At 41.0% G+C, this 18,483-nt stretch overlaps 1 protein-coding gene across 1 annotated transcript in view; it reads left to right on the forward strand.

Moving 5' to 3' along the window:
- Positions 1-18,483, forward strand: part of LOC124299943 (potassium channel subfamily K member 16) — a 99,366-nt gene that overhangs the window by 70,230 nt on the left and 10,653 nt on the right. The gene's annotated exons all lie outside the window — the stretch shown is intronic.

Raw genomic sequence — 18,483 nt, forward strand, 5'->3', positions numbered from 1 at the left:
CAAACTCTGTTCTTACGCGAGATAACCTGGAAGGTTTTAAGTGTTGAATCAAACTGAAAACCGGGTCAACGTCACTTGCGAATGCCTCGGTCTTTAGATACGAGCGACGTGTAGGTTTTCCGTTTCACGCATGTGCGATGAAAGCGAAGAAGGAATTAAACGTTTTGAAAAGGTATTCGATTTATTGTTGAGTCAGATTGACGGAGTCGTAGAGACACATTTATAAAATTCATATCGACTAACCTTTTCAAACTTGTTGAGACTGTTGAACGATGTAATAAAATTTTAATTACGTATCTGTTATTTATTGGAATACACAAATTTATGCGTAAAAGACAGAAGCGATATTCAGAGTTTGATGTACGAATATTATTGCGACACTATTCAAACTGATTCCAGAAATATTTAAACAATGGATCAGCGCAATGAACGTCAACAGTTTAGCCAGCGAAATTCCACTCAATTCATCCGTCGGATTGTAGAAATACTAATTACAGTATACGAATTATTCATTTTGAATTAACGTAATCAAATCCGATATGTGCAGAGCGAGTAAATGAACCAACATGCATAGTTGGAATAACCCAAGTGTTTCACACTTCACGAATCCAACGTAATTCACTGTTCAACCAATAATCATAATTTGTGTAACGTTACATGTGCGAGGATTAGCAAATGAATTGTAATTTCGTAGGGATCGATAATTATTTATGCCGAACAATCTCATTGCGAAATGTTCAACTAGCAGAAAATATGAATGTTGTCGTAACGTTCAACACCAAGATTGATAGCAAAAAAGTAAACGAAAGGAGAAAACAGTCAAGATATTAGGCACAGATTTCGTTGTTGCCATAATATTATTCTGGCAGTCGTATGATCGCGTTCACCTTCGCTAAAGAAATATTGATTCAATCGATCCTGATAACGATAGAAATAGGACAAAGATATTGAATGACGCTCGAGATCGAAAGAAATCCGATTTCAAACACGCAGATAAAACCAAAGAAAATTAATTAGAAATAAAAAAGTTATCGTCTAAAAAGTAAAACAATAGCACCAATAGTCGAAAAGATTGAATGACTCGATGAGTCAAGTCTACAGGCAATTGAGCAAAATGAAAAATGAAAAAAAAAAAAAACATAAATCAAAGCAAACAAGCACGCGCCGCGCGTACCTACAGAAATTAGGACGAACAAAGGGATGCAAAATTCCGTCAAGGGCAGCGGATTCGCGTTCGCGAGTCACCGCGTGCAGCTCGTCTCCTTTCATCTTTTCGTCCTGCGGTCTGTCCGAGGATAGAGAAAGCATGCGCGCCACCCGCCCGATGCGCAGTGGCGTCGCGACGCCGGCTTTTCGCCGGGGGTGGGGGCGTAGTCGGGGGGGAAAAGTCCAGTCTGGTCGGGGCTGTTCAGCCGAAAGCACTGGGCGCGCGTTTCGACGTCATCGCCTTACGTGTCGCAGGGATTCCCTTTCGTGCGGGGGTCGAGTTTCAGCCGCGCCGCCCCCCCGAAGTCATGGGGCACTTACGAAACCGCCGAGCGTCGTACAGTCGGTGAATCCTTCCACCTCCGTTCGCGCTTTTGCACGTACGTCCATTTCGCAGGATGTCAGATACACGTATTACGAGATGTCGACTCCATCGCGGTGAACGCGAAGCGAGAGGACCGCGTACGGACGATCGGTGTAATATCGTTAAATCCTTTCAAAAGGGAATGTGTTGAAGACTTTAATCCCACGCCTTGAAGCTTGTATTACACACCTACCGCACCGGCTGTGCATTTGCAGTGATACGCCGTGGTGACATAATTCACCTGTTTCTGGAATCTGATCGGTTCAACTAGGTAAAAATAAACAAAAATTTGCTAATCAAGAAACGAAAGGATTAATAAATTCCGCCAGCTTACACGAATCTTTGTGTTACATAATACGCGTGATACGCTACGGCAGTGAATATTGTTGAGGAACGTACGTCGGAAGTGAAATCGGTGGTATGATACAAGATATATTACACGCGGAAGCTCGACGATTTTCAGTGTAAACCTTCCGTCGAGTACAAGTCGAGTTTCGATAATAATTCCCTGTGTGACGGTGACGTAGAGGTGATGTTGCCAACGACTTTCTGTTCACAGCACAGTGGGAAATATCTGAACGTGATCACGGGCAGGCAAGTAATTCCACAATTGTACGATTTTTAACCATGGTTCTTAAATCATCCTATTTACAACTTTATGCTCGGCTGTCGTGACGCAGGATCTGACAAAAATTACACCACCCGTAAAATTACTCATCAATTCCTTATTGATTTCGCTAATGGAACGTCATCGATCACTCGCAGAATTATTGCCGTGATAACCATTCGCGTCTTTGTTTCGTAGCCTTTCCCTTCTCTGATATTTTAACCCTATATTTCTCTCCCGGATAAACACAGTTGTCATTAATTTTCAATCGACCTATTTGACAAGATATTAAGCAATTAATTCAATCGAATCTGTTATATATTTCGATGAAGCGAAATTCGTTTCCAAGTAGCCTCGATACTCTTTGTCAAAAAAAAAATACTCCCCCCCACCCATGTATATTCAAGTGGCCTCCAATATTTACCCAACTAATGGGAGAATTAGGGTGGCGCAGAGTGATATGGCAGCTGCTCGGTCTTGTCGAAACCGATCGCGAATATTCGACGGTTCTAAACGAATGCGTGGGGCGTCGTTCGGTTTGTCGAGTAATTAAAATTATGTCTTGATACATCATTATTATTCCGGGCACTTAGCGAAGTCGTACATTAAAGCGGAGAGATCGGGGAGGAATCATTGATACAAACAATCGAGAGGGGAGCGTAGTCGTTGCCAATGATGCCCTCGGCGCATAGTAATTAAACCCTTATCGATCTCGAACGATATATCCGGTCTTCGGTGTGCAAATTGATCATTCTCGACACGAACGAATCGTTAGGGACGCCCCGATTCTTCCGTCTCGCCACGTAGCAGATCCGTACTGTGTTGAATGAGAAACTCACCAAATATTCTCAACTCGATACATAATATTTATCTTCGAATTTTATACACGTATCGAGGCTGTGTTGCGTTCTACTCAATTTCGTGGCAGCCGATGATAAAGTCTGAGGCGTGCCGATGGATAGCGTGAAAATTTAAGACTTCGCTTATACGGAAAATACGATTCATTTTAACACTCATCTTTTAAACTTTATTGAATACTATTTCTGACACGAAAAATTTTTTATTGTTTTTTTTTTTTTTTTTTTTATTAAAGACTCGTTGATCTTGGCGTCATTGCGAATTCGTTTCCATGTTCAGACCGTGTCAGATTCTATTAAAATACCTCGTCGCGTTAGTAAAAATTTTGCCCATGCATTCTGGTAAGGGCCCGCTTGATCTTTTTTCTGCACTCGATATAATTTCCTAGGCAGAATGACGGGGGTGCTTTATTCCGAACTCCAGGTGGATAATAAAACAAGCGTGAAAAATTGTTCGGAAATGGGTGTATTTTATGCGGAAACGTAGAAAAAAGAAGCGTGTTCAAAAAGGTCACTTTGCCCCGGGCGGCCACTTTGCCCTTGCAGACCCTTCTCCAGGGTGGTGTTTGATGTATTTACGGAAAGCTTTTTGGACACTTTCGCTTCTGTCATTACCTACAGCCTAACATATGACTTTTTGAACATTCTGACGGTGCAAAAGTGTCCCGCTGCGTCAGGAAACGCGGATCGCTGCGACGCGTCTACGACGCTTAAATTCGCTCGCAATATTTTTTTAGCATTCTTCCTCTCTTCGTTTCTTTGCTTCTCGTACAACAGACGGCTTTGCGTCGTTTCAAGACCAATTTCACGTACCTCTGACGGATCTAAAGAGTATTGCGAAACGTAAAAGGCTTATTTATTTTGAAAATGATGTCGCTGTGAAAAGATAACTGCCTGGCCAAAAATCAACGCTGACTTTTATTAATTTTACAACGATTCTTGTTGATATGACAATTATAAACAAAAGCTTACGATATCTGTTATTCGCTTAAAATTAATTCAAAATGGTGGAAAATCTACGAGACTCGTTTGATTTCGCTCCACGACGTCTTATTTTATTCAAAAAATTATTTTCGATAAATTTAGTCAAACATTTTTTCAATCACGTTGAGATCGTTGAATATTTAATTTTCCAACATTGTTTCGATATTTACCCTGATCAACAAACGGCAACGTCCAATCGACCGACGAAAAAGAAAAAAGAATAAATTCCAATTTATAGTAGAACTTGTAGAAAATAGTTTTTTGAATGAACTGAGCCACCCTAGAGTGAAATCAAACTAATCCAATAGATTTTGAAATATCTGTAAGCTTTTGTTTACAACTCCAGTACTTTCTATTTTTATATTCGTAAAGCGATCTTCGTACCTTTTTCGTATCTCGATTTTTGGCCAACCCGCATAGAAGAAAATAAAAGGGATGAAAAAGTGACGGCAGGTTTTGATTCGTCGAGGATGAAGGAGTCTAGGGGCGAAGTGGGAAGACTATGATGAAGCCAATTTTAGGTGCCTAGGGAAATAACTGCATTCGATTTGAATCTTTTTCTCCCTCTCTTTATTCCCCGGCCGAAAGACATCGGTCTTACCCGTTTCTTCCTCAGCCGCTGCAGAGATATTTTCTATTCTTTTTTTTCTTCCCTTCTTTTCTCTTCCTTTCTCTTCTTATCACTCCTTTTTTGCGGTCTGACGAATACACGGACAGCTGCGGGCCTTTCATTTTCAGTCCAACTGTTCCTCGATTCGCGCGCCTCAGTTTCGCCCATTTTCTCGCGTTCCCTGCGGGCGCAGGACCTGTAGGACGCCGTTCTTATTTTATAACCACATTATTTCTGGCACAGGTTCACTTTTTAGGGAATCCTTTATATTTCTTTGCGCACAAAGGAATTGTTCGTTAAATTTATCAAACGAGGCAGTCTAAATATGGTTGCATAATGATTTTTTTATTTAAAGAAATGTTCCTCGATTCGTTCAAAAAGTACAGTCATTACAATTACTTGCGTTACCACGTGGAAACATTATTTATTTGAATGATCGAAACGATAATTCTTTTGTCATAATTGATCGCCATCCTCGGTAAGTTAACCTGATTTTTCTTTTCTTTTTTACCGTTTGTGCATCGGACTGAAATGAACTCTTCAAGAAAATCACCCCCTGCTGCGGGTTGCCGATTAATCCGAGTACGAAGGAAAGCACTCAGCGGTTGCGATTCTTCTCTTAAAACTTCAGCTGCCTCCGTCGCGCCGCGAATTGATTCTCTCACTTTGCTCGACGAGCCCCCCTAAAAATCATGGGAAATCTTACGACTGTTAAATATACTCGATAAGGAGATGATACGGCACGGCTGAAAAAAGATTTGCTTTATAATTTGCTCTTACTTCAAACTGAATGGATGCCTAATTTATATACTTGCCGATGCGATGCTTCTTTTTCCAAAGCATAGCATGGTCGCTGTAACTTAATCTTCACATCAATCGCGCACTTTTATGTATCGCATATTTTTATTTTTTTTTGGCATTAGGGGAACTAACGATCCTTGAATGCTAGACCAAAAAGCTCTTCTTCTTCCTCTGCCTTAACTTGCAATAGGAAATTAAATATCGTAGACCATTAATTTGATCTTGAAGTTATTAAATTACACAACTTGGAGGCTCGCTCGCTCGCTTCACGGAAAAGTTGTTTGAAACTTTAAGCCTTAACACTTGAATTATAACCGTAACTATTCCCCTAACTATCCTCTACTCGGAGTCGAAACAATTTAAACTTATTTTGCTTTTGTTCGAAATTAAAATTGATTCCTTTTCTCTAATATTAGAACCGATTGTATTGCAGATGAAAAAACTCATCTCTGTCGATTTTCTCGATGATATGCTCCTCGTACATTGTCCAAAATTTTGAGTACAATTTCTTTGATTCAATTTGAGACCGTGCAGATTCGTGCAAAATTTGCACCACGTCGTATGCAGTTCGCGCAAATTGTTTTTATTTTTATTGAAATTTGTATTAATTCTTATGAGCTAGATTACCATTTTCAAGAGTTTAAGTAAAATTTGCAGATGTCCGTACAAATTTCAAGCTACACGAAATATCCACGAATTTTCTTTACAGGCTATACATTTATCTTCGATCCTGAAATATTAAGTAGACTGCTTTTGAAAAAATTTCTTTCCAGAATCGCGAGCGTATTCACTGTAAGCATGGTTCAAATTTTTCTCACGATGACAGCAACGAATCCGATTTCTGGGTATCAAACAATTTTCTATTCGTTACGGATCGTCCCTTGAATTCATTGTACGATTAATTTGTTCGTTATTATTATACCCTTTATACACGATAAGGGAAATTCGGCGTACAAAACTGAATTAAAACAATAACCCTACCAGGTGAAATGAAAAAATTGTTACCCTTGTACGGTTTCGAGATATTTTGCGATAAGCTTTGTAACCCACGCGGGGGAGCGATTGTGAGTGGAAAGTGCGGCACACACATGCTGGAAATGGAGGCTAAAAGCCGGGCCAGTTTCTTCAAAGGATGCCCGGCATACCGCCATAGAATGAACAAAAAACGTACTTAGGCCAAAAGTTATGGAAATAGTTTCATCCGGCGAAGGGACTCGCTTCGGGGCGAGGCAAAAATTTTCCCTCGAGTAAAATATCTCCGTGGTAATTTTTGGTTTTTTCTTTTTGTTTTACTTTTCTTGGAAGAAAAAAATTCGATCGTCGGTGAAAATGCTTGTTCACGATCTTCTCCATTTCCGTAATTGTTTTCTGCTTGTGTGAATTTTTCCCTCAATTAGCGAATCAACACTCTTCTTTCTATCTATTACGTCTTGCCTAATTTTCGGCCGCACCTTTCACGAAAGCTTATCTACAAGAATAAACAAGAAAAGTGTAATAATTGCAATAACTTTTCATTTCAAGCGGAGCATCGACGAATTTTGTGTCACTTTGAGAGTCGTACGAAACTTTTTCGAATATTTCCAAGGTGATATAGCGAATTATTCGACTCGCGGAGTTGATATTTTCGCGAGATATTATACCGGCTGTATTGCGCTTTACGGGTGGCGAGAATTTCATAAAAAAAACGAATTTTCACAAGTGTCAAAGGAACGACCGAAGTTGATTTCACCCGGTGCTCGCGGAAGAATGTGTAATTTCCGTGTGTGCGCTGGAAGAGAGGCGAGGAGAAAAAGAATTTGGCGAAAGAAAACGAGGAAAACGTGAATGAAATCGGAGAAGAGAATAACCGTTTCTAAACTGCGCATGCCACCGGCAGCTGTATAGCGAGTAGTAAGAAAGCTTTGGCTAAAACGTATTCTTGTTCTTTGTCAAGTTTCTCCTCTCCCTAGAGAATTTCAGAGTAGGTTTCTAGAGCCCATTGTAATGGAAAATATCGCAATAATTCAGGGGCCCGCGAGGCCTGCAGGCGTGCGGTACGAAAAACTTTAACTTTTACCGCGGGCGAGCAATGCCGCGTGTAATTTATTCCGACTCGATGAGCATACGGTTTTTTCCGTGCATGTGAACCGTGAAAAAGGAGAGAAATGTTAAAATAAATAAGAAAAGAGTCCCTTTTGTGTATACGAAATATCCAAATGCCTTCGTTAAAGGGCGAGCTGTAGTCCAATATTTAAGCGCGATAGTACGGGATGTGTTGTAATTCCAGAATTTTCAATGCTTACTTGGATATTCATTCCCGTATTTACATTGTACGTGGTATATGGGGAATTCCATGCGAACCCGACTAACGCCTGACCCTCGCCATTTCTCATTTTGTTTAAAAAAAAATACTGCAATTGTCCCAACTTTGAAACAGTACGCTGAATTTTTTCCAATGTTTTATTCAACTGGTTGATCATTTATAAATATTGAGAGTGATTTTGGCAAGGACCTTTTTTAAAATTCTCTAAAACTGCAGTTTCTTTTACAAACATTTCAAGACCATAGCCATGATGGGCCGATTTTTTCTCCATTTTTTTTTTTCAACACTTTCAATGTTTTTTATTAACTAAGACGTTGTTTTGAACGGTCTGAAAATTCGTGAAAAATTCACAAAAATTCCATTTTTCATGCAGAGCATTTCTAGACCGCTTCCATTATGCAACTAGTTTTGTCTATTTTTTAGGCAAATTCAACTATTTTTATTAATTTCGTAATGAAACCGGTCCAGAAATATTCCAAATGAAAAGTGGAAGTTTAGAGAATTGTTTAGGAATTCTCAGACCATTTAAATTTAGTTCTAGTTGGTCAAAAAAATTGAAAGTATTAAAAAAAAAAAATAGAATGAAAAATCGGCCCGTCATGAGCCCGTCTTGAAATGTTTGGAAAAAAGTACAGTTTTAGAGAATTAAAAAAAAATGTTCTTTCCACAATCTCTCTCAATATTTATAAATGAGTAACCAGTTGAATAAAAATTTTCAACAAAATCAAAAATGGTGAGGGTCAGAAGTTGGTTCGGTTCGCATGCAATTTCCCATGTATTCTTGTTGCAAACCGGACTTTGCACAGCTCGTTGGAAACCGTCTGATTATTTGACGGGCCTACAGTTTGGGTGGGGGTAAGAATGAGGAAATATCGGAAAATAGAAATAGAAGGGTCATGATTGCATCGCATTTTCAAAGTCGCAAAAATCTGCTCGATAAGATTCCAAAACGTAGAATCACCAGATACAGAAAAGTTGGAATGTAGAAAGGTCAAGGTATAGAAAGCCGTATTATAGAATCGTCACAGTGAATAAAAGTTATACGCAACGAGTTAAAACATTAAAGTGGCAAAATTCCGACGATTCTATTAGTTTTCTGTACCTACTTTACCATTCTATAGATTTCGAATTTTCTATGTTTCGACTCTCTACGTTTCAAACTCTGTATACGATAGATTTTAGCGATTTTGAAAATTCAGCATTGTGACCCTTGTATTTTCCAATCTCGCGACATTTTTATCCCCACCCCAAATCCTCCACGTGACTAAGCTAGTAACGTTAAGACAATACTATATCAGGGCATAAATCATTACTGCGCAATTTCTGAATGACCTTCAAGAAATTGATTTTTAAAAATATGAGTATGATTTGTTGATTAATGTTTAGCAAATTTCAGACGCATCTTAAGGTGCGAAGTGACGATTTCTCCTGAGCGTGTATTGTTACAGTAACGTGACTAACTTCACCCTCACAAAACTCCGCATTGCAGCAATTTGATCGTATTATTATTACACCTCTGCTGCAGACTGTCAAGAAAAATGCGGGATAAATGGGTCGTTTTAACCTAGAATAAGATAAGGTGAACAAAGTATGCGAAAAACCAAGCCGGAGCAGATATGGGGGAGAAAAACCACGTATGTAATACGAATTTCTAGTTTTGCCATCGGTGACGCAGCTCCGCGTATGCAAATGACCGATACGCCCGGTCGAAGCCGAGCGACCTTCTTGCGAAGCCGAAGTGAAATCTTAAGTGAAAAACTTTGGGAAATCTTCTGCGGCGACGGCAGACGAAAAGTTTCGCGGTTGATACAAAGGGTTTCCAGCGTCTCGCCGCCCGCTTCTTGAAGGTTTAAGGTACGAGAGCCGGTCGGCTGGAGAAGAGATGAAAATAAAGAAAAGCGAAAAATGGGTTGACAGAGAGCGAGGGTCGAGGCCGCTTGACAGCCGCGAGGGGAAAAGCGGGTTCGAGGATGGAAAACAAAATTCTTCAGGCAACAGCGGCCAGGCCGCAACCCCTGGAAAAGCTCGCTTTCCCTTTCACTATTCGCGGGGCAGCCACCAACACTCGTCGAGAACGGATTCGGAAGCCGGTCACTAATTACTGTCGTTCCCAGTCATTGTCCGACAACCGGGAAACCCACTTGCCGGAAAAAACACTTCAACATCATCCCTGAGGTGTCTTCCATGCACATTTTTTTTTTTCTTCTTATTTTTTCTTTAAACTTCTCGCAGCGGACAGTAATTAGCAATTTATTATGACGCGATGAAAAGTTACGGAACGTCGGCATTTTTTTAACGGGTTAAACTCATCCTCGCAAAATTGTTTTTCAAGCTTTTGGCGAGCTTGTTTAGACTTTTACGGACGACTTGAGATTTGGGATCAAGCAATTCTCGCTTTTTGCATAATGCTGCAGCTGATTCAATTAAGGGGCAGTGAAGCGTGAATTTTTCACCACGGTTGACGTTTATTTTTTTGGAAATAGAACGCCCATCAATTTCCATCAAGGTATGATAGTGCGACAAATGGGAATGGAATAAGATGGAATTCAGCGAAGTAGATTTTAATGACACCCTTATTCGGCGGTATTCGATCAGGCTGATCTCGCTCGATCATCCCGCATTGCCGAATTTCAATCTTGGAGGTCTAATGGCGAGCTATTCAATTAAAACAAAAATGATGAATAGTAAAATTATTGTCACGAGTTTACGTGCATCGCAGAAATATTATTCGCTGCGACTATTTCCATTTATCTTTGTCAATTTTGCCAAGTTTGAAACCAGGCAAAGTCTAATTGTCCATAATTGCTAAAAATCGTGGGAAGAATGATAATCAGATGGAAATTTCCTCTCTTAGTCTCGCCGGTGAAAGTCGATGAATGCTTGGGGGGTTTTATATTTTTGGCTCCGATTCGACCTTCAACCGAAGAGCCAATAAGACTCCGCGAAACCTGACCGGTGCAATTTTCAACGAAAAAACATTTCAACTCCGATTCTAATTTAACGCAAGCCTGATTCCCTGCTTAATTAAACCCCCTCCACACTTCCTTAAGTCGAGGCTTTGCTCGTCGCATGCTGCTGCCGCCTTGCGGGCATTTCGAGTAGAATTGATCGGTCGGTGAACTGGTATCAAAAGCAGTTAATCCGTGGACGGTGAAAATCAACCGAATCGGTGTGAAAGTCAGTCTCGTTTACCGCGAGTCGTTACTTCGTTTTACATGAAAAATAATTTGAAACTCACAACTTTTCTCGTCCTCAGGCACTTTTGGAACAAATATTATAATCTCAACGTATCTTTGATCCATTTTCTCAAATGTTTCGTCAACTTTGAAATTTTTCGTGACTTTCCAGTATTATGTTATCTCCGAATTCTATCCGTCCTGGAACAGAAAAAACAGCTGTCGAACATTGCATAATCCTCATTAAATTGATACCACGTCATTAATGTTTAACTAATAAGGCGTGTAAATTTTTTACGTCTCAAACGCTCGACCATCAGATCCTGCGAACTACAAAGCAGAAATTTATAATGAGCAATTATACTAACCCTGGGGGTTAGATACAGCAGATTAAACTAACAATAAACGCTAATCGTAACTGTTGTACAAAGGACAGAAATTCTAGACTGAACTCTCCGGCTGCAGGGATCTCTAAGTCGTGCCTAACAAGAGAAACGCACCAATCTAAGCCACCGTAATGAACTAATCAGTACATAACATTTGTGTCCTAAGCCAATTTGTGCTGTAAACATGATATTGGAATCGGAATACAACCATTTCGTAACGGATCGGAATCATCGATCGCCGCGGATTCGTGTCAGGAGAAATCCAAATAGGAGAAACACTTTGCGACAGCAGGTTGAACTTAGTTTGACCCAGAACTAAAATTTCAGGAGGGATCAATAGCGATGGCCGTGAGCTAAGTTGTTCGGTATGCCGTGTCGGGCAAAGCGGGGAAAGCCTTCTAAAATATGACAAGGTGTTCGGAGTTGGATGCCTGGGTTCTAAATAGTCCGATCCTGTAAACCGCACTTTGAAACAGTATTCCGCCCAAACTTACAGGATAAAGTGGCCGCTCTCTATCTTCCGTATCGGGTATCCAGAACTGGTATCGACAAACTCCAGTGATGTTATCCGGAGGGGGGTCAATTTGAATAATCCTTGAATCGGAGTCGCCAATGTCAAACCTGAGATGCAATCTGTGTTCAACTCGGTGCTTTCCTTTTCTTTTCTTTCTTTTTTTTTTTATCAGTAAAGATCGGAAGATACGGTTGTATACGTGCTACAGAAATTTTTATGCGAAAGTACTGATGGAATAATACGGTCTATTTTTCTTCTACCTTTTTTCAATCGCACTTATCTGAGATATGATTAAATTTGGTATTTCTAAAGTACCGGTATTTTTTGCAATCTGAAATAATTCAGGTTAGGTTACATTTTTAAACTACCAATAGAAGATCAAGACTCTTCTTTATAGTAGAGGATACATTTAATTTCGAAAAATAAATATACGTAACAAACATTTATGACTCATGTATATATGTGACGCTGCATTCGTCACTCTTCGATTTCTTGAATGTCGTTTTTTCGAGTAAAGTGAAAATGCGAAATGCCCCACCTGCGGCAGATTTCTTTATTTAGCGAAGTATGATCCGACAATACGAACTCTACGACGTTCCAACGTAAGTCGATCGGGTCAAAAATAAAATTTTTCACACACTACCCCAAAATTTTTTGCCAGTTTTCTGACCTATGCGATTATTTTCACGAAAAGCCAAAGCGCAAACTCACGTCCACTTCGCGTCCTAAGGGTGCTGCGGGATGTAAAACGACGCAAGGGTGCACCGAGGAAGCGTTAGGGAATATTCAAACGTCGAGGGTGAAAGGAAATAGCAGAGGGTTGACGGACCATGTACGTCCAGGGTGCCTTGTAGCGTGGTGAAAGGTGTCGGCAAGGGTCACGGCGGCGTGCAGAAGAGTGTTTGTCCAGTCGCAAGCCCTAGACGGAGCTTTTGAGTGGTCCCGAGTCTGGCGCATAGACTGACTTTGAATTTGTATGAGATACGTACCCCCGGTACTTTCCCTCGGGACGAGACGATGGTCACCGCGTATGAAGCTCGTTGCTTCTTTCTCTGCTTACCTAGAAATTTTTGATACCCATGTGTATCTGCGGACTCGATGCACCGAGACGGGAATTTTTAGTTGTGGATACTGTACGGTCCTTGAGTATTTTTCTGTTTTACCCCTAGTGGAGAGATATAATACCGAGTAGGTATTTATTGAACACAGGTGCGGTGAATGTGCAACGCGTAACTTTGACCGCTTATGGTTTTACTTCAGATTGAGTAATTTATACTGTTTTTCGGACCGAAGAGAAAAGAGTCTTGTGGAATGTAGTAAAACATCAAAAAACAAGCCGGAAAAACAATGTTTTAGCGATATTTTTCATCGCCGCGAAAAGGGAAGAGTCGATCGGTTAGTCTGAAGAACGGGTAAAATGAAAAATCTGAAACTTACAGAACTTGACAGCCAAATGAAAACGTATTAAAAGAAAAATGAACAAAAACAAAAAAAGGATTTGGAAAACGAGAAATTTGTACGTTTTTTTTACAATTAAATAAATAAGGTCGGAAGAACATAATCGTTCATTCAGAAACAGAAATAAAGTGGAACGTTTATAGGCAAAACATTAAGAATCGATTGATTTCCGATGGAACCAAAACTTCAAATTCAACTGAGCACGGCAATTTTTCATGCCCATTATTTGGTTGTAAATTTCTGCAAGTTGCAGATTTTTTCATAGAACCGTTTCCGAGATTATCGCGAGAGTTTGTCGAACAGACATCCAGACAAACATTTTCTTAAAAAACTGTTTTTCGGATCCCAGAGGTTCGAAAACGCAAAGATTCGTTGGAATTAGAAAAAGTGATCTTCGACCGAAATCAATACTCTTACATCACCAAAGGTGTGAAAAGTAACATCGTTTCAATAGATAAAAATACTTGAGAATGAAACGCTTAATTGTTCGAATTTGCACTTGCCTTAAACTCTGAATGAATGAATCGGACTTGATTGACTTTAGTGTCAGACGTTGAACCTTGAACTTATCATTTTGTTTTTCGTCGGAACCTTCACCCGATACGTCCTTAAATTTCACGAAAACGAGTCCCCAGGGCTTGACGGTTCGAGTTGCGAATGGAAACAACGGTTGTAATTTCAAACGAAAGGATGGGGTCAAATAACGTGTAATTTAGAGTACGGTCTTAGAATTACATTAGTAATCTTCTGCAGTTTCAGGAGTTAGTATCCGTTAGGGAAGAGGAATCTGAATTGCGCTGTTCCGACGTTCTTACAAAGTCTTGAGCATCTGGGGCAAAGTATCCTTATCGAAATTTCTTACGCCTCATTTATGGCCCGAGGATTGGCAAATAGTACTTCGTAAAGGGAAGTGAAATGGGTGTAAAATACGTCTTTCAAAAGCGAGGGTGGCTCGGATTTCTGCTCAAGCCTCGAAGCTAAATATTTTCTCCTTTCGCTTCTTCATCAGGCATGTTCCCAAGGCTTGTGTAATTTATAATTTTGACGTCATGATTGGCGAAGGGTTGATGTAACTTTAACTTCAAAGCACCGTCACGTCTGCAAGATCCTTCGAGGAATCTGGATATCGTTCTTGGATAATTAGTAGCGGATAATGAGGCGCTGAATCCCGCGTTAACTTGATCAAAGACATCAGCCTTGGAAGCCTTGCGCATCACGAGCGATTGTGTGTGCGAATCGTCAAGTGTTATCTCCGATCAGCGACAGCCAACAAAAGAGCCGAACGTACCTTCGTCACGACGGGTGACGACGTACGATAACGGAAAGATAAACACTTTCCTCTTCCGTTGCAGTCTTATCTCCACCGAGAATGGAAAAAATCTAACACATTTTTTCGATGGAATTGCCATAAAAAGATAAAAAAAAAAAAAAAGAAACGAGAAAATAGTTCCGGACATCAGCGAAATCAGGTGTCGCGAAATTTGACGCATCCATCATTGGAAGTAAGGGTTGTGCGTCGTTTACCTCAATTCAACCGCACACGGTCACTGGGATTGATTGAATTTTTTTTCTACCACCTAGTCGAGGGGGTGGAGTATTGGCATTGTTCCATTGAACTTTGTACGACGAAGAGGAAGGTTCGGGAATATAATGACGAATCCTCCCCTAGTTCTTTAATTCCCATTCAAAGGTATACGCTCGGTGAATCGTTCTTCGCATTTTTCGCGAACCAAAAAACCCCTCGGCGTTCGGGGGATGAGAGGGGGAGGAGGAGGAGGAGGAGGCGACACGGTCCAATCGAGTTACGCTGAAAGCCCTTGGATTTAGATCCAGTCAATTTGATATTGTTAAAGACATTCGTCGATATCCTCGGCAGGCAGGAGCGAGGGGAGGATCGGGGAGGAATGAGCTACTCGGCAGGATGCATTTTTACCCAATATCGCGGAGCCGCGGGTTTCCTCGCTTTGATCCCGAGGCGAGTGAAATTTAATTCGGCACATCACTCGATGTCTACCGAACCACCGGATCACCCCTGCTCTTGGAAATCTTTACACCTTCGCACCTCGTCGCCTTTCGCTTCTTCGAAGTAGGCGCCATTTTGGCGTTGGGCTTACCTTGTTTATTAAACACTTCCTCGGTTCGAATATTTTTTAATTCCGTTAGAACGCCCCCTTGGAAATTCCTTACTCTTCGCTTCCGTCACTCGTAATGGACCAAAGTTTTGACTCTTCTTGAAAATTGAGTTTGCGCAGCCTCGTTATAACGTTATGATTCAATTCAAGGGCCGCGAACACGTCGGATCAAGGAATGTCACGCTCTGCAAGGCCGCAGGGCCTATTGAATAATGATCGGGGTTGCGGACGGTAGGCAAATTACAGAAATAATCACCACCAGGTCGAAAGGGCAGTTCGCGCTTTGGCCACTCGGATATGTGACCGTATGATATATAATAATGGGTCTAACTGACAATGAATGTCGCGCGGGATGTTGGGGATTTGAACTCGACTTTAAACTATCGGTACACCTACGTATATGGCCATGCTTTGTTAGCAAATGGCTTTGTCATGGCGGGGAACATGACGAGCTCATTTTCGATAACATACCTATTTTCTCTGGAAATCATCCCCACTCGTGAGACGGCAAATAAATCCAAAGCCCCCGGCTTTCGTGAAGAGCTACAGAAACGACGCTTGGCGACAGAGCTTTCTCCGCTACGGATCAGAGGAGCTTTTCATCCTCCAGAGACTCCGACGAACTTAATTGTACTTCATTTATCCGTTATTCGTTCATACCGTGCAATTTTGAACAGACCGTGTAACGGGAGTAATAATCCACGAAAATTTTTAGAATTACAGTTATTATCGTCGCTTCGTAGCTTGCAGTAGTGCGGTAACAGTATCGCAAAATATTAACTCGTATTAGGAATAAATGATCTACAATGTTAATTTCGAAAGTTGAAAGGAATTAAAGCTTAATAAAGGGTTTACCGTATCGCGAACCCCACGCAGCCGTGACAGGTGTTGGTGGAAAAGCTTGGGTATAAATTAAAATGCTCTCGAAGTCATAAATTTGTAGAAAGGCGTGGAAGCGCCCCCTCTTCGAGAAAAATATTAAACCCTGCCTAAATAAGCGGCACGTAAATTATTGCTTTGAGTTTATTATATTTTTACCCCCGCGGATCGCGGATTCAAAAACCAACGGTCATACTTCTCATTATCGATCTCAGCAATACGATACATCCGTTACTTCATTTATTAACACCTTTGAAATTCACCGTATATTCGATTTGAAAATTAAAAATCCTCCCTTATATTTCCAAAGCTGAAAACTTACGGTCAATTATAACGTGCGTAGCCCTTTGTTACGTGATTATCTTTTCGACTCATCTCCTTCTCGACCATCGTAACGATTTTCATCCTCTTACAACCTCCGTTGGCAGAGCAGAGTCAGGATCGGCTGAAAACTGGGCTCGTTTCTGTTTGTTTTCGATGCCGGTTGTTCAAAGCAAGGGACATTCGGCACCGTAATACCCAGGATAGCCTGCAAGTTTGTACGGCGCGTCGGCAGCTCGCGTACGCGTTTAAGCTCTTACGTGCACCCGGTGTTATTCCTCCACCCTCGGTTCTATTATGCCTGTGTCATGGCGGTTGATACTCTCTGTACAGCTACTCTGCGGGCACTATCTCCACACTTTCCGCGCTCAGTTTTCCGCTCACGTTTCCCCTGCTCATTTAGTCTCTCTTTTCGCCCGCTCTCATGTTCGTATTTGAATTTTACCACGGAGCTGCAGGTGTCCCTCTGCCAACCCCATACATGTATGCATGCCACGATAACACGCGTGTTATCCCAGGGCCTTACGATATACCCCGTACCGTAGATTGTCAAATTTCGTTATGTTTCCCAGAATTATTTAGCACTTGTGTACTGCGTGTATGTGACATCGTACGTACACTAGACTGGTCCTAAAAATCGAATGTTTTTTTTTCAAAGTCACATGTGCAATAATTATAGGAAGTGGAAGTAGGACGCTTTTTGTAATTTGAGCCCTTAATGTTGATATCTAGTGGTTCCTGATCGCAATTTTACATTTGCCATTTCATTAACACGAGAAAATAATTCTAGTTGTTTATAAATTTTGTAGCTCAGTAAGGAGGCAATCTACATAAATATCTGATACATATTTTTATAGGGGATTGAATGCTCCATGAAAAAGATCTGTTACAATTTAATGATAACTCAACTATTTCAAAAGTTATTCAATGTTGAAGTTGAAATCATCTAAAAATTTACTTTTTTCGGGATTAACAGCGAAAACACTCGATTTATCATAAAATATTGTGGGTTTTATTGCAAAGCATTTCAACCGCTGTAAAATTACGTCATTCAATGCAACTCAAGCAAATTAATTTATTGCTAAAAGAAGTGCTTTTAAAGAGGAATTACATAAATTACACGTTATTACTTGTAATAATTACAAAAAATTCTCGATGTCAAACTTTCGGAGCTTCGAGGCACATGTTCCAGTCGACATAGCGGTTTGAAACTTCACACAAATTGTTTTTCAAATGATTTAGAACAGATCCGGAGGCGCGTCCCAAATAAAAATTTTCCGACCCCAAAAATTAGTACCATCCTATCGTAGATACGTAGATAACGAACGAGCCATTGATCCGGTATCAACATACCTCACAATCAGTTCGAACCGTGTGTTTTTCATATGGGGCATGTGCCGTGGTGCAGTGTTCAGTTGATTCACGCACCCCGTGGGGGTGACGCATGAATATGTATAGATATGCATATATTGACTTCGGTATACATGCGGGGGATGGTTGACAGCCATTTCAAGCACTATGTATGCAAAGGGCCGGCCTCGCTCGGCTGGCCTTTCTTCATAGCTTGTTGTCCCCGCCGCATACGTTCGGTGTTGGTCGTTACCGGATATTGCCGTGCGGCCTCATAAGAAACCGGCATTAACTGCGGCCTCCTCGTAACCGGGAAATTCCGTGAAGGAAGCTCGCGTTTCTCCTCGTATAACAATAAGTGGGAAACGGCCGGTGAATGAGATTGTTACAAGCCAATAATTTCCTTGAGTTTCGTCCTTCGCAGCCGCGTTCTGTCGTCCCCTTCAAAATTCGCCGACCCCGATCTAGCCGCGTCCCTTACTTATGCCTACGAGGCGGAACGCCGTCTGTACGCGTACGTGAAACTTTTGGAATTC

This window comes from Neodiprion virginianus, chromosome 3 (genome assembly GCF_021901495.1).
Source record: "Neodiprion virginianus isolate iyNeoVirg1 chromosome 3, iyNeoVirg1.1, whole genome shotgun sequence".
NCBI classification, from domain to species: Eukaryota; Metazoa; Arthropoda; class Insecta; order Hymenoptera; family Diprionidae; genus Neodiprion; species Neodiprion virginianus.